The following is a 5222-nucleotide window of genomic DNA, read 5'->3' on the forward strand; positions in this document are numbered from 1 at the left end:
CAGCTGTGGTTACTACCCCCTTCCGGCCATCTAAAGTTGCCAGTGCTTCTCATATCCTCAGATTCTTAGCAGCACCAGCAGACACTAGGGAGATACCCGTCAAGGGATCGAGATTTCTTTGATGATAACAACGTTCTTTATTTCCAGATGCATTGCAATCTCCAGCAAGCAGAGATATCACCGTTATATAACGTACATTTGTTCTGGAATCAAGCAATGGCTTTCTCTCAGCAGGCTAGCGTGAATTACAACTCGAACGGAACTTTACATACTGAGAAAATATTTTAAGGGATAAAAATTTCGAACAATACTCCCTAACCAAGGTGAAAAAAGAATAACATTTCATTTTAAACACAGCTCCTCTGTGTGCTGATGCTTGACGGAGTTTGTTAACAGCTGAATGAGAATCGAGAAAAGTTTCAAAATATTCAACAGTGTTCGCTTTTACCATTTTTCAAATCAGTTTGGTAGAGCTTTCAGTATACTGACTATCTTTCTGCTAAATTACGTCATTCATTAGTATCCTGGGAGAAGAGGACAGCAATATGCGTGTTCCCTAGTTCATCCAAAAATTTTTTGCTCAAAGCCTCAAAGGTGACGAGAGAGAGAGAGAGAGAGAGAGATTCTAATTCCTTTCCAACACCTGCCTATCCATTCCCTCCTCAGTCTTCCTCATCTTCCTGGTTGCAGCTCGATCCACGTCCAGCATCCAGTTTCCTGTTAACTCGTCCCCGCCCTTCCTCCCCACGTGACAGAGCTGTGATATTTTCATCCCTCCTCACCACAGTGACATGTTGGTTTTGCTGCTCTCTCTCTCTCTCTCTCTCTCTCTCTCTTCAGTCACAAATGACGCGGCCACACACCATGTACGTTATTTAGCATAGACCACCCAGTCTATGACGTTAGTCACCGCCAGCCATGGTTATACCATCTTGTCACCACTATGCCAGGCAAGGTTCTATAGAAAAACTTACGCGTATAACATGACTTCATTCTTGAGACCTCATCAGTCAATCAGTCTGTCAGGCACGTGTGAATCCGCCTTAACTACCGGGTCTTGAAGATCACGTGCAGCATTCTTATAACCATTAGTTCACTCATTGGTGAACACTTGCGACATCAGCGTGGCGCGAAGCTTGGCCACATAACAAAGTTATAACACAAAGCATATAATACGTATATATATATATATATATATATATATATATATATGTGTGTGTGTGTGTGTGTGTGTGTAATTCAGTGTTTGATCTGCTGCAGTCTCTGACGAGACAGCCAGACGTTACCCTACGGAACGAGCTCAGAGCTCATTGTTTCCGATCTTCGGATAGGCCTGAGACCAGGCACACACCACACACCGGGACAACAAGGTCACAACTCCTCGACTTACATCCCGTACCTACTCACTGCTAGGTGAACAGGGGCTACACGTGAAAGGAGACACACCCAAATATCTCCACCCGGCCGGGGAATCGAACCCCGGTCATCTGGCATGTGAAGCCAGCGCTCTAACCACTGAGCTACCGGTATGTGTGTTTGTGTGTGTGTGTGTAATAATAATAATAATAATAATAATAATAATAATAATAATAATAATAATAATAATAATAATAATAATAATAATAATAATAATAATAATAATAATATACGGTTTATTAATTTGGCAATGTAAAAAAATTACACTGAAAATGTACAGGGGGGGACATTAAAACAATGAACTGAAATGCTTAACCTAACTATGGATCTAACTTAACCTAGAATTCACTTATTAATTTACTCATTTATTTAAGGCTCGCACAATAGTGGGCACCGCGTGTGTGTGTGTGTGTGTATGTGTGTTGCAGTGGCAGGGCCTTGAGTATCCCCACCATAAATGTTAAAGGACATACACAAACACTTGGAGGAACTCTTGGATTTATTTACAAATACTACATGTATTGTCCTGGATCCCTACAGCAAAGTCTGAGGTAGGCTACGTCAGTGACCTACACTCACTGTGGTATCCATGAAGGGATGCAGAAAAATCAAAATAATTTCCCTTCACTGTGGAATGGAGGGTTCAAGCATAATTTCTTTTCACGCGGATAGAAAGTCACTATAAGTCTATAACATTTTTCACCTTAAGTACATGACACTTCCTCACATTATCTTAGCTCCCTAGTGTCACGACTTGCAGGTTTTAGGCAATTTTTTTTGTTTTGAGAAACTGAAGAAATGCTACAATTAAAAAAAAAAGACAACCTAAAAAATTCCCTCTATGCATTTTACATATTATTTTACTATGTAAATTAGACTTTCATGCTGACCAGTAGCAGAGTTACTTACAAAAATAATCAAAATTAGCCACAAAATAAAAATACTGCAATGATATCAAAACTTTTATTTATTTGTTAAAGAAAAATTACTTGTGAAAAAAAAAGTTATCAAATAGTCACTTCAACTCTAGACAAACTTCCATATTTTCATTTTCTTATTCCTTTTAATATGTGATGTTAATTTGTACCAGGCTGTATTATAATATTTTTGGACGAAAACACCTCAGTAGACAATATTAATAAAAGTATACAAAATCATTACAGCAATTTCCCCTCATGACTCAATTTACCGTACAAGGCAGCTACAGAAAGTCAATACAGTGGCAGCAAATCACTCCACAGAAGACAAAAAACAGAGCCCCAGGATGATTGCCATTCCTGTACTAACAAGGTCACACTAGCATACTAGTATAAGTACATTAATTTCACTATCAACTCATTATCATTAATTAATCTTTAGCAGTAATGATCACTACACTTCACAATTTCGGGACTAAATGCTGTTCATTAAATTTATAATTGGCAGAGAGCAGGAAATGTGTCAAAAGTACCAGACATTATGTCATGTGGCACTATATAAAGGATTACATTATTGTGTGAAACAAGTCAGAAGTAGTACCAGACATCAGATGTCATATAGCACTTCAAAATTTTTCATGTTAAAGCAAGGACATTATGACTTATGGGAGGTGATTCACTTTTGGTAATTCTATAAAAGAAAGTGATTTACCTTTAGAAGTGTGATATTACTGCAATCAGAGCATAGTAGCAGCCTTTGAAGATTTCACCATGAGCTAAGATGGGCGAAAAGATCATCAGAGGACACTTGTGTTTGTATTCCTTGACATCTCCAACATCAATACCCTTATTCTTTTTTCAAGATCTTTCATTGCATACCTTTTTGAGGCAGAATTAATTTCATCACTCATCTAAAAAGTTATTGTGGCTATATCAAAGGGGCAAAGCATCACCACCACCACAACCAACAACACTGCTTGTATGTCAATTATTTCCTCACTTGGGAAGTAGCAACACAAACTAGATTCTTATATTATTTATAAACTGGTTATGTGAGATAAGTACCTGCATATCAATTTCTGACTATACAAATAACTAAAAAGTTTGATAAAACTTTCTTATTTTATTACTGTTATAACATGAAGAAACTTCATAAAACCTAAAGACTTTTTAAAGTTTGCTTCATTTTCAAGAAACCTTTACCTTCACCAAAAGATACATATATGACAGAAAGAAATCACAAACTAGACCTGTGGCACCCTGAGAATACTTTTGTACAACACACAACGATTACTAGGTAAAAAATAAATCAGCAGATTAATATAAGAAAGTAAAAGTCAATCACAATGCTACCTTATTCATGTATGAAATTTTCATGTCATATCACTGTAACTGCCATAAACTAGCATTTCATTCAACTGTCCTATTCATTCCAGTAAGTGTTATAGCACACACTTCAGATCTAAGACATCCCTTGTGAGAACATTCTTCTATTTTATGACAATATTTATTCCCATGCTCATTATATCTTTTCTCAACAACAATGAGCTTTGAAGGGAGAACTGTTATGGGAAATCTTCCTTAACAATGAGATCCAATAAACACAACAGAGATAAGAAAGAAATATGTACAACAGTAAGTGTACTCCTGCTAGCTTTGCCTCATCTGAACACAATTGAATGACTGACTAGTGAAACATAACAGATCACACTAATATCTTAAGAAATTTCTTACGTAGAATTTCTTAAGTACACATTATTGTCAATATAGCAAATTTAAACATACATTGTATGATAGCAGAGAAATACAAATGTACATATACATATCATAGCTGCAGAGCACAAAATAAGTCTGTATATGTATTGTATTAAGGACTATATACTAGAGGAAAGTCCACTTAAATAGACAAGCTGGTTGCCACACAAAGGCAGCTACACCAAGCAGCCAGAGGAATAAAACACATGTAGAGAGATTTGATGGGATACAGTGTGGTTACTTACAAGATTCCTTGTAAGTATTACACTCATTTGTATCAATATTTAACATAATGCATAAATATATTATCTCCATTCAAATCTTACACAGTGAATCTAGTAGGCATGGTAATTTCAGAAAAATCACCTCTGAAATTATGCAGGTAATGGTAAACTCATGTAAGTAAGAGTAATGTCTCCCTCTGACTGTTAGGGACATCATCAAGGGGAAATAAAAATAATAAATTAGCATTGATTGGTATACGTAGGTACTCTTAGTACCTACGTATATAGTCCTTTTGATAGTATATACTGTATATGGTAAAGATATTCAACAAAAATAAATAAATAGATAAAATTATTAGAAAGGTATCTTATGCCAATATACATAAGTACTTTTCTTTTCCAAGATAACACTTATTTAGTCTTAATAATCCACAGGTACACATTATATAATGACAATCTCAAAACATTTATTATTTTCAACACATCACAACATACTGAATGATAATTCAAAGATGTAACTTTAGCACAAAAACTAGAATATCTAAAATTAATAGAAATCATTATGAGACATGAATCATATCTGGCTGCTTGTTTGTCCTGAACTCATTCCCAGTCCCTCTTTTGCCTTGTGACATCATCACACTAAAATGATGTTCCTGGTATAGTGCCCACATTGACATTTATTGTCACTCTTCTCCTTATAAAGCAATTCATAGCTGACTTGGTAAAAGCAACAAAGGAGACACCATAAACATTACAACAAATGACTGTAAGCTGCTTTGCTCTTTCAAGAAATTATACAATTGTATAAAACATAAAGAAGCTATGTCATACACTACATGGTGTATACGGTGGTGTAAATCTTTATGCATACAGGTGAAGGAAATTTCAAAATTATACCAATGGAAAG

This window comes from Portunus trituberculatus, chromosome 37, assembly GCF_017591435.1.
Source record: "Portunus trituberculatus isolate SZX2019 chromosome 37, ASM1759143v1, whole genome shotgun sequence".
Lineage (NCBI taxonomy): Eukaryota > Metazoa > Arthropoda > Malacostraca > Decapoda > Portunidae > Portunus > Portunus trituberculatus.